The sequence below is a fragment of the Actinia tenebrosa genome, unplaced genomic scaffold (assembly GCF_029948245.1).
Source record: "Actinia tenebrosa isolate PJP-AT-01 unplaced genomic scaffold, QUT_ActTen_1.0 PGA_scaffold4__44_contigs__length_22323623, whole genome shotgun sequence".
In the NCBI taxonomy this organism is placed as follows: domain Eukaryota; kingdom Metazoa; phylum Cnidaria; class Anthozoa; order Actiniaria; family Actiniidae; genus Actinia; species Actinia tenebrosa.
In genome coordinates this window covers 16,620,943-16,633,101 of record NW_028292581.1, presented here as the reverse complement: position 1 = coordinate 16,633,101, position 12,159 = coordinate 16,620,943, and the positions used below count along the sequence as shown (strand labels likewise).

Sequence of the window (12,159 nt, the reverse complement as noted above, 5' to 3'; positions counted from 1 at the left end):
TGCACGAGTAGGGCTGTACGTGTCATACTCGGATAAATGCCAATTTTGCACTATATAAATAGATTTTATTGACATTATTTTATTGTTCAATACTTCCAAACAGTGTAACAATGTAAACAAACTTTATTCACGGTTGTCGGTGTGGCTGACTTTAATTCAAACCAGTAGACGAAAAGGATTCGTTTTAACTTACAGGGCTCGGTTGTACGAAACCTGGATAGCGCTATCCGGCGGACAAATCCTTATCCAGTGGATAAGATTTATCCGTCAGATAGCGCTATCCAGGCTTCGTACAACCGGGCCCAAAAGGATAGGTTAACGTCTCCCCAGATGGCCGTAATAGATCTTTTCTTACATGACGCGCGCTGTCAAGAGTGTCGCGCGCTTGCAGTTTTCGAAAACAAGGCATTTTCGGGCAGGATCTTATTATGCGCGCTAATGGAAAACACAAACATATCTTACTTTGAGATTCTGTTAATGAAGGAATACTTCAAGAAAAGTTTTTTTTTTAGTTTGAAAGTATGACTTTTATGACTTTTTGAAAAGGTATGCTCACATCATACAAAATCTTTTCTTCAAGATTTGTAGAAATCGCCTATACCTCTATGGTTTCCAAAGAATCACTGCCTTAAAATGCCTCGCTTTCATGTCTGCGCCTGCGATATTTATGAAAGCGCTCGCGCATCTCGGAAATCGTCTATTGGTGCATGGCATGCACTGTAAGTTACTACCCGCCGACGCTGTGCATTTCAAGCCCGGGATCGCGGGCTCGATTCACGACTAAACCGCATGAGTTGTTGTTTTCTCCCATGCCACGAGGGTTGTTCTCTCTTGGTTTCCGGTTTCTACCTCCGTAAAAATCAACATGTGATTTGAGTGTTTTATGCCGTAAACAATGAATGTAATTGTAGTGCCGGAAGAGCATCGTATGAGAAGTGATTCGAGAGTGATGGTTTTATAACATATATACACCTACTTGCCAGAAGGTTGTCATACAAGAATAGAACATTCGTAATTTAGTGGGAAAGGAATTCATTAAAAGACAAAAGAAAAAGTTTAGCTTCAGTGATCTTCTTTTGTTTTTTAATATAATTCTTATCCACTAAATCACTAATGTTCTATTTTCGTATTGCAAGTAGGTGTAGTTATAAATATGAATGACTTCTTTTTTTTGAGCCAATCAGTAAGCGAGAAAATGAACGCTATCCAATCATATTATTTGATTCACACGAGGTTAATATCCTAATCTGGCGGCTAAGCGTCGATATTATAATTTTTTTAAAGGAATTTCGTTTACTGTAAATGAAAAAGGTAAATTGACAAAAAAAGCATGTGGAATTAACGAAAAAGAAACGAAAATATCTACAAGTGGTAGATGAATAAACTAATGAGTTTGAGTAAGTAAAGAAATAGTCAAACAGATGCAATGAAAATATAACTTTATTGCAAACAACTGTTTACAAGAGTGGAAACCAAATATAACTCCAGGCTTTTTCAGTTAATAAAATTTCAAAGCAGTAAAGAAATCTTTCTGTACTTTGTTGTACCGATGGTTTAATTATTTAACTTTATTCCATGTCGATGAAGGACGACAATATCGAAATCCCTGAAAGAAAAAGAAAGATTGCATTTGTAAACAAGTTAAAATAGTCCCTCACTTTTGTACTTATTTTATCATCAATTAAGGAAAGAAAAGAAAGAAAAGAAAGAAAAGAATTGGAATTAGGAGAAAAGGAATTAAAAAAAAAAGAAAAGGAAAAAGGAACGGAATTGAGTGAAGGGGAAAAGGAAAGGAATTAAAACAGAGAGCTAAAGAAGGAACTTAAAGAAATGAAAAGAAAGCATGGGAGGAAATGGAAAAGAAACGAAACAAAACCGTAAAAACAAAGGGCCAAAGTTGTATATACGATGGAATTCTAGTTTCCAAAATTTTCAATCAGTGTGCTCCTTATTGTTGCTTAGACGTAAAATAAAAAATCACTATTCATTTGCACATTCTACCTGCCGGTTTTAACGTTATTTTTCCCACCAAAATAATTTTTCTTCCTGTTGTTGTTGCGTTTTTGGAGGATAATTCTTTGAAGATGGAAACAATTCGCCTTCTTCCCAGATACTAGGCACATCTCGTTGTTTCTCTTCTAGATGGCGCTTTCCTTTAGGAGATGTAAGAACGAAATGTGCTTTCGTACATATTAGGAGTAGAGCGAAACAAAACAAGGCGAAAAACATCAGTTTGGAGTTCATTTTACTCATGGCTTCTAGAGAAAAAAAAATCATACATTAATATTTTGTGACATAAGGTGAAGAAAAAAAATTACAAACTAAAGTTCCAAGGCCTTTAATTTTAAGATCAAGTTCATGAATACTTCAAAGAACTTTCGAAGAGATACAAGCCTCAACGCTAATTGATTTCCGCTACTGAAAATGGCGAAAGAGAAATCATGGTGGCAACACCAAGACTGTTCAAATTACATGCCCAAGCGGGCTATATGTAAACTTTAATAAATTTTTAAAGTCATTGCTCAAAATATTTCTTTTTTGAAAATATTATTTGATGGTAAGACATTTCTGGGTTTCCTTTTTTCCTTTTTTTTCTTTTTTTCTTTTTCTTTTTTTTTTCTTTTTTTCTTTTTCTTTTTCTTTTTCTTTTTTTTCCTGGCAAAGTCTAAACTTATATTTTCTCGATCAATAATTTTTGAAGGAGCAAAGAGTTAACTTTGAAAATAAGGTAGATGTCTTGGAGTACTATGTTCAAAAAGATTCCAAATCTACATAAGATCAAACTACCAGTGGATCAATCTAAGTATAACTTAAATCAGCACATATATTTTTATCAATACTGAAGCGTCATAGTTTGTAGGCTTTTAGGAAAAAGGTTCAGATTTATACTCTAATCCAGTATGAAGCAAATTTGAGGAGAATGAGTTATGTTACTTACCTTGCTAAAGGAATAGAAGGTACCTTGGTCTTGGTGTGTGTGAAACGCTGTAAATATCTGAATGAATGCTTAAGAATCTGTTTACTTAATATAGACTGTAGTTAGTATTGTTTTGAGTGGAATTGAGAAAAATACCCCAAGGGCAAAGGAAAATAGTGGTCAAAACATTGGCAACAATGTGCTGTTAACCAGAAAGTATTTTATTGAAATCTTGCGTTTTAGCTGAAGTACACTAGTTCTGCGCATGATACACAGGAAATGACGTCAAGTGAAAGCTTTAATTAGTATTTTGGTCCCTCGTAAGTATGTACTTAAAGGTAGGTTTGAAGCCCAATTATGGCTAAAATAATGTTATTTGTTTTATATGCCGTCGTTTTTTGTGGCTCCCACCTTACCAGAATTAGCAAGGGCAGATAAATTTATAACCTGAGGTTGTTAGGATGAATCTTTTTGGGATAGGATGGTCGGGTGACACTTCCACGCAGCAAAACATTTAGAATAAAGAATCGAGTGACGGTTACATAAAACGTTCTATAATTAAGAAATTCGTCCGTGAAACAAAGTTGTGATATTTAGTGACTAACAGTTAAAGTGAAAAGGAAAGAAAGAAAAGAAAGAAAGAAAAGAAAAGAAAAGAAAAAGAAAAAAAAAAAAAAAAAAAAAAAAAAAAAAAGAAGAAGAAGAAGAAGAAGACAAAAATAAAACAAAACAACAATGGAATTTGTGTCTCGACTACAATGCATTAAGTTGATTAAAAAACCACTCAAACACCTTGAACTAGCATTGCTAATAGTCTTTTTTCAGATCGTGCTGGTATAGATAATTTTAGACATGTATAATTTGACTAAATGAGCACAATTTTTAACGATTTTATCGAATTAGCAGTGCTAGCATAATTCGTAAGATAGCGTTGGTGCTTTATTTGTGGAAGAGGCTTAGGGCGAAGCCGGTTCACCTCCCATCATCCATATCAAGAAGGCTTTCGATAGCGCTATTGGGCAAGGTTTTTTTTCCTTTTTTTTTTCTTTTTCTTTTTTCTTTTTTCTTTTTCTTGAAATAGCGCTAAGTAAATAAATGAACCATAATTATCATATTTCGAAACAGCAACGACTTCTGCTGATTCTTCAGTTCATCGAAAAGTCATCATTGTCTCCAGAAAAGGGCTACCGGACTGACCAAAGATAGTCCCACATTAAAGTTGGAAGACTCTAGAAAGGACTTGATTAACTTTTCCAAAACACATTGACCGCGGACTCTCGGGCTCTCGGAAAGGTAAAAACCTCACTTTCAGAGACTTTTTTGGATTAATTGCTTAGAAAGGTACGTTGGGAGCATGATGAAATAAATAGAGTCACTTACCTCTCATTTTTAATGCAATTTGTTTTGAAAAAAGTAAGTTTTTCCCTTTCGGAAAGGTAAAAGGTAAAACTCCACTTTCAGAGACTCTTTTTTGGATCAATTCATTAGAAAGGTGACGTGTTAGCATGATGAAATAAATAGAGTCACTCAGCTCTCATTTTTAATGCAATTTGTTTGAAAAAACAAAAAAACAAAAAAACAAATTTCGCTTTCAGAGACTCTTTTCTGGATCAATTGCTTACAAAGGTACGTTGGGAGCATGATGAAATAAATAGAGTCACTCAGCTATAGCTCCTATTTTTAATGCAATTTGTTTTAATGCAATGAGTTCTTTCTTTCGGAAAGGGAAAAACTTCACTTTCAGAGACTCTTTTGGATTAATTCCTTAGAAGGGCGGTGGCATGATGAAATAAATAGCGGAGCATAATTCAAAAGGACTACGAATGCCGGCTAATTTTGGCGTAATTCCCCGAACATTTTGAACATTGCTAATTTAAAATTCTTAATGTGCCAGTTTTACAAGTACAATAGAGAAGAGCATAATTGCTTATTTATGAGATATTATACAAATGCGAATGTAAGTTGACAAGCAAACACAACGTCAGAATTAGCAAAAATATAGAAGGAAAACAAAATCCAGTTGGGTGGTAGATAACGTCGATAAATGAATATTCTTCAGTAAGTAAAGGAATACTCAAACAGATGCGATGAACATGTAACTTTATTGCAAACGTAACAATGTTTACAAGGGTGGAAACCCACTTCTTAACTTTCTAAGTTATAGGTCTTATAGCACTTCATTCTAAAGCAGCAGTTATTTCATTTCGTACATTATTGTTGACGATGAATGGCAATTTTCCAAATTCCTGAAAGAAAAACAGTTAAAAACAAAATGAAAAATAAAGTAATTGTTTTGAAACAAGTGCAAAGTTAGTCAAGTGAGTAAACCTTGAATTGAAGTTGTTTTAGCGCTAGTTGTCATATGAATAACTGTAATTGTATTTAATAAACTGGTTTGAATAGTCCAACACTCTTATTTATAACGTGAAGGGAATAGAAAGAAAGAATAGGAAAAGAATGAAAAAGAGAATGAAAAGGAAAGGAAAGGATGGAAGTGGATGAAGGTGACGGAGAAGAAAAAAAGAGAGATTACAAACAAAAGAAAGGAAAGGAATAGAAGGGAAGGAAAAAGGAAAGGAAAGGAAAGGAAAGGAAAGGAAAGGAAAGGAAAGGAAAGGAAAGGAAAGGAAAGGAAAGGAAAGGAAAGGAAAGGAAAGGAAAGAAAAGGAAAGAAAAGTAAAAGAGAGGAAAGGAAAGGAAAAAGAAATAGGAAAAGGAAAAGGAACTGACAGTTTTTTAAATGAAAATAAACTGATAGATGGGGAAAAAAGGAAAGAAAGGAAATAATTCAGAAAGTTTAATTTTCAAGCAGCATGCTCCTAAGTTCATTTTCTAGGTTCATTTTTCACTACCTAAGATAAAATTGTCTATTTAGTTGAAAATTGTACATACCTTCCTAGGATTATTCCTGCCATAATAATGAATTTTCTTCTTTCTGTTGTTTCTGAGGTGATCGTTGCACTTTTGAATGAAACTTCTTTGAAGATGGGAACGGTTCATCATCTCCCCAGATACTAGGCAGGTCTCTATTTTGTAGATGGCGCTTTCCTTGGGGTACATGCACTTCAAAATGTGCTTTCGTACAGATTAGGAGTAGAGCGAAACAAAACGAGGCCAAGAATATCATTTTGAAGTTCATTTTATTATCACGCCTGAAAGAAAATAAGCATTGATTATATAACATAACGAATTAAGCAACATATGAAGCTACAATAAACTGTTTTTATAACAACATGAATTGATCAGTCAATTTTATCCTTCGTACAACGCGGCCCTGTCTTCTTGTAGCACGGGCAACACCAGCAAGGAAAGTTACGTAAAATTATCAATTCCCCATACACAAAAAATGTACAACTTTTTCAAGCCATTAACATTTAAAAAGAGTTACCAAACATTTATTCCGGTCAAACGAAAAACCAAAAAATTATTACCAAAGAGAACAAGTTCTTTTACTTACTTTGGTAAAGAAAAGGACCTCTTGTTCTTGGTGTGTCGTCTGATAACCAGTAAATTTCTGAATGATTGCTTAACTCTGTTTACTTAATATAAAGTAGTTAGTATTGTTTTGATTGGCATAGCGAACAACATCCCAAGGGAAGTGGACTCCCTAAAGCCTGTTTTCACGTGCTTATTCTTGAGCTACAAAAACTCTCATTGAAAACATAAAAACCCCACTGTTACAGCATGAAAAAAAGTCAGGAAAACAAAGAAAAGCAAGGAAAACATGAGCAAATGTTCAAATTAAGCATGAATATCTTTCAAGAGAAAATAAACTAAGAGAATGAATTTCTGGTATCCATGGTTGTAACCCGATAGGCACCGTTTGATGTTTGATATTATGTTAGATACTATGTTAATGATTGCTTAACTATGTTGACTTAATATAAAGCAGTTAGTATTGTTTTGATTTGGCATAGCGAACAACATCCCAAGGGAAGTGGATTCCCTAAAGCCTGTTTTCACGTGCTTATTCTTGAGCTACAAAAACATTGAAAACATAAAAATCCCACTGTTACAGCATGAAAAAAAGTCAAGAAAATAAAGAAAAGCAAGGAAAACACGAGCAAATGTTCAAATTAAGCATGAATATCTTTCAAGAGAAAATGAACTAAGAGAATGAATTTCTGGTATCCATGGTTGTAACCCGATAAGTACCGTTTGATGTTTGATACTATGTTAGAAACACATTTACCAGAACCTTCCATCGACTTTTTTTCTACGCGCGCGTTTTTACGCTGTTTGCTCGCATTTTAAAAGTCGTGGATACGCGGGTATTTTCCTGACTTCCTTTCATGGTGTAACAGTGCTTTTTTTACCATGTGAATTAATATCAGGATGTGAGTCAAGATGTCGTGGTGGTAAAACGCTCGCCTCTCACCTATGAGGTCCGGGGTTCGAATCCCAATCACCCCATGTGAGCTGAGTTGGGTTGGTTCCCTTTCTGACTCCGAGGGTTTATCCATCCTACTGACTCTTTAATCAATAATAATTCAAAATGGTTAGAGCTGTGCTCAGGGTTCATACATGGACTGTATAGCGGCTACCCCAGAGGCACCATCAACATGCTTTCATGCGCCACTGCTGTTCTTTGCAGTGTTGATTAGTGATTAAAGCACGTATTCCCCCCCCCCCCCTCCCTCGTTAAAAAAAAACGTCTCTTTCCTATCTAAAGTGGCTGAAGTTTGAAAACGTGCTCTCCAACTACTGCAAAACATTCTCTTGGAAATAATATTTACTGTTTTAGCAATCTTGTACCCAGAGCCTGCGTTTCTTCTGGCCTGCGGAGAAGAACGAGGGCTCTGGCATAATCCATTTTTTTGCGCATGCGCACTTTTCTGGAAGTGAAATATAATCAATGAAAATTATGCTTTCGAACAGAGTTCTGTGTTTATTTTCCATTAAAATAAAAATCAGAAATCAGGAACTTTTTTAAAAAAATTTCTGGCAACTCTTTCAACGCATGCGCTCTTATACCCGAGGTCCAAGAAATCCTGGTCTTAAAAAAACATTATGCCAGAGCCCGTGTTCTTCGCCGCAGACCAGAAGAAACGCAGGCTCTGGGTACGAGATTGTTGTTTTAGTCGTGTTCATATTCATGTGTCTTGTCATGTGTAACCGTTACACAAAGAAAGGGTACTCTCACAAAGCTAATTGGATTTAATACTAACAGCTTTGAAGTCGTGGTGTTTTGGTATAGACTGAAGGAGGCTTTTCTTCTCCGGAAATTTTCTTGGTAAGTTTAGATTATTTACCAATGTTTGAGAAAAACTTTTAATGAAGTTTATATATATATCTATAGACAGGATGCAGCGGCGATAGACTTTGTTGATAATTAAGTTTATTTAGACTTCATTCATAAACATTTTCCGTTCTGCTTACGTGAGAGTTTATTGAATAACAATTCCACGAACGAAGACGAACCTAGATTCATCAACTTCACACATAGCAGAGCGCGTACGAATTGAAGAGTTATTTCAATGTAATATAAAGTAGTACATCTGAAATAACGATCTTATTTTTTCTCGATGAATCTTGAGAATGTTAAGGAAAACTCGTTAAATTTCGAGTTATGAATAATGAACAGATTCATCTTTCTTGTTTAGTAGCAAGGAAGAAAGTAGTACATCTGAAATAATCATCTTATTTTTTCTCGATGAATCTTGAGAATGTTAAGGAAAACTCGTTAAATTTCGAGTTATGAATAATAAACAGATTCATCTTTCTTGTTTAGTAGCAAGGAAGAAAGGAAGAAAGGAAGAAAGGAAGAAAGGAAGAAAGGAAGAAAGGAAGAAAGGAAGAAAGGAAGAAAGGAAGAAAGGAAGAAAGGAAGAAAGGAAGAAAGGAAGAAAGGAAGAAAGGAAGAAAGAAAGAAAGAAAGATAGAAAGAAAGAAAGAAAGAAAGGAAGGAAGAAAGAAATTAAAATTAGAATAACGAAAAACGTAACGAACACTAGAAAGAGCACCTTTACTTTGAAGCCTGAAGAAAACCCCATTTTCAATTTAATTAAAAAACCCTACAAAGACTCATTATGTAAGGTGTTTTAGAAATCGGCAGAGCACTGATTTAATTTGAAAATTGACAAATTCACAGACGTTTATATTATGGAAATTACGAATATTTGTAGGGTTTGTACTCAAGTATAGGTTGCTCTTTCTAGTGCTAGTGAAAGGTTTTTGGTTTTAACTCATTTGAAATTATAATTTGCGGCCGCCATTTTGCCAAAGGCTCTTTTTCAAAAACCATTTGAAAATTAAAATAAGCGTCATATTGTTTACATTTTGGAAACTACCGTAGCTCAAATCCAAAATCAATTCAATCTACAAACAAAAACTTTAACATCAATAAACATTATAGTTTACTAGTAAATATTTTTGAAAATTGTAGTGTATAATACTTGACAGGGAAGTACTCACGGACATAATTAAGTCTGAGAAGTACTTGCTTTTAACGAGAGAACAAAAAGAGCGGAAGACTTCGCTTGAGAATGAAGTACTTGTAGCCAAAGTTTGAGTAGAATCCGTTACGAACTGCTGTAACTTAAAAGCCCTGTCTTAAAATAGCCGTGAAGATATAAACCAGTCGATAAACTTATCCTCGTTAGTTGGCCATCTAAAAGATATTTATTTATCTCAAGTTTGGAAAGTCTATGTCCTGTTTTGGTTTTACACACCGACGTAATCCGCTCAGGATTTAGATGCTCTTAGAACAAAAGAAGCCTTCGAAAAGAAGTGACTGAACTAAAGCTACTAACAGTACGATTCGATTACATACTGTTTACAATTGTAAAGGAAGTAGAATTGAAAGCAAAGAACAAGAAGAAGAAGACGACGACGACGAAGAAGAAGAAAAAGAATAAGCCTGACAAGACCGAAAAAATAAAGTGCCTATAACGCCTAACTCAATATTTTCAGTATTGATTCTACATGAAGGGTAGAGTTGAATGGTAAAATATTTTTGTATGATTTGAGTAATGACTACATTAAAACTAAATTAAAATAAATATAAATTGGCAGATCTAGTTGCATTCGTTTCTCTCTTCTTCGTCCTCATGATTACGCTATTCTTCCGTGAATTCATTTTTCCAACATATTCGTAATTGCTTTTAGTGATATAACTTCATTGTCGCTCAACGTTTCACCACGTTTCGACATCTTGTAGCTTGTACTTTTCTTTCTTTAATATGATGTAAATTACAATAATTTTAACTTTAATTTGGTGCAAATAAACTATTGATTATTTGTTGGCATCATTCAGTAGAGTATACTGTATGGTGATGCTACTAGTGAGGTGCAATAGTGCAGAATATACACAATATACACAAGAGGTCTATTTTACTTCGAGGCACGTTCCGTTTAGACCCCATCCATACTAATGCTTTTTCGTTTGAAAACGAAGACATTTCGATGCGTGTTTTTGGCCTTCCGTCCACACTAAGGCCCCGTCCACACTATGCCGGATACTTTTGAATCTGAATTTTTATTTATTCGGTTCCATTTCGAAAATTCGTTTTCAGTGAAGAATTGGTCCGAATTTGCCCGGACTAGTGTGGACGGTAGGCCTAACCGAATAAATAAAAATTGGGATTTAAATTTATCCAGCATAGTGAGGACGGGGCCTAAAACGCTCGAAAACGATGAGCGTATTCATCGAAAATGCATGGATTTACTCACAACGTAAGACTCGGGCAACTCGGCCGTTTTAAAGGTCGAGAAGATTTTGGATTCTACCAGGTCGAATCAGCGCGTGGTGGGACAAACACCGCGGGCGCTGTTCGATCGCGCATGCGCAGATTGATGCATTACGTCACAGCGAGACGTATGCTTTTTGGAGCGTTTTAGTGTGTACAGTCGAAAACGATATGAAAACGCTAGTGTAGACGCAAATCAATCGATGCGTTATCACTAAGACAATAACGGAGCCTTTCTAAAACGCATTATTTCTACTAAACCCATCCCACACGGAAAGGAGTTAGTATGCATTGAAAGCCATAGCGTCACCATCAACATTTTTGAGTATACTGCTCATAGCAAGGGGTTAATCATCTACGGTCTAGGGGCCGACTAGCCTCTCCCTTAGGCTTCGGCCGAGCTTCCTGATCAGTTTGTAAATCTCCGGATAGCGGTGTCGGGGTCGAAATCTCCGGCGTAGCCGTAAATGCTTCGCTCTGCCATACGACGGTTCAGCATTCGATGTCTGGAAGTATGGTCCTTTTTTAATGAATCAAAAAGTAAACATTCCAATATCATGTTTCCATAATAAATAAACTTTCGAATAGATCCAATTTACTATGATGCACGTTCCGTTTAGTTTTACTAAACGCATCCCAAAGGGAAAAGAGCATTGACTGTCTAGTGTCTATTTGGTCTATTCCCGATGAAGTTGTCCATTGGTACGCAGGTCTAAATACAGCTATTTCAAAAAACATTGAATGGGCGAGCGACAAATAGAGATCGGTGATTATACGACCGAGAGGCACAGTGGGCATACATCCAAACACGAATAATCAAGGTATATATTGTACATGGTTTCGTCGACTGCTGACAACAATAAATATCTCAACAACAACATCTGTGTTGTTGACAAGAATAACAATAAGAAACACAAGTCAGTCCAGCTATTCTTGCATCTTGGAATGACTCATCTCATATCGCTTTTCGCCTATCGCATTATTGTGTGTTTTCATCAATATCTAATCTTAGGCCTAGGGCAAACGTCGAACTTTCCATGCACCGAACTCATTAAAAACAATGGATATCAGGTGATAATGAGGCGGCATTCTTTGATGTAATTAAGTTCGGTGCATGGAAAGTTCGACGTTTGCCCTAGGTCTTAGACGCCGGCCATTAGATTATTGAGGGGGGTCTGGGGTATGCGTAAATCCCCAAAAATATGGAGCAAGCACTTCACCTACGAAAAAGAATTATCGCGCAGCCTCTTTTTTCGGAAGAAATATCGCACAAACATACAAAAATGCGTACAGGGGTTATTAAAAAATATCATGCATAATAAATTCCTGCAATCCTCCTCAATTATCTAATTGTTGATCCCTTTGCGCACTAGTCTAATTTGTACTAGTTACACTCTTGAAAAAGAAAATGATTTAAAAGTCGCGCGATCACGAATAGGAAGTTTGCATGATGGCGTCATTTGACTCCCACTACCAATATACTTTGCGAATTTTCTTTCTTGTTTAAATTTGTTTTCCCTCATGAGAATAGTAAGACAATTGGTGCTGATTAAC

General features: G+C 35.6%; 2 long non-coding RNA genes across 2 annotated transcripts; both read right to left on the bottom strand.

Moving 5' to 3' along the window:
* Positions 1-1,422: 1,422 nt before the first annotated feature.
* On the bottom strand, positions 1,423-3,012 carry LOC116302006 (uncharacterized). Its single transcript, XR_004197805.1, has 3 exons — positions 2,939-3,012; positions 2,002-2,258; positions 1,423-1,606 (listed from the first exon to the last, which is right to left on the bottom strand). It is a non-coding gene; the product is annotated as an uncharacterized LOC116302006 (long non-coding RNA).
* Positions 3,013-5,000: 1,988 nt separating this feature from the next.
* Positions 5,001-6,463, bottom strand: LOC116302005 (uncharacterized). Its single transcript, XR_004197804.2, has 3 exons — positions 6,375-6,463; positions 5,810-6,069; positions 5,001-5,163 (listed from the first exon to the last, which is right to left on the bottom strand). It is a non-coding gene; the product is annotated as an uncharacterized LOC116302005 (long non-coding RNA).
* Positions 6,464-12,159: the final 5,696 nt, after the last annotated feature.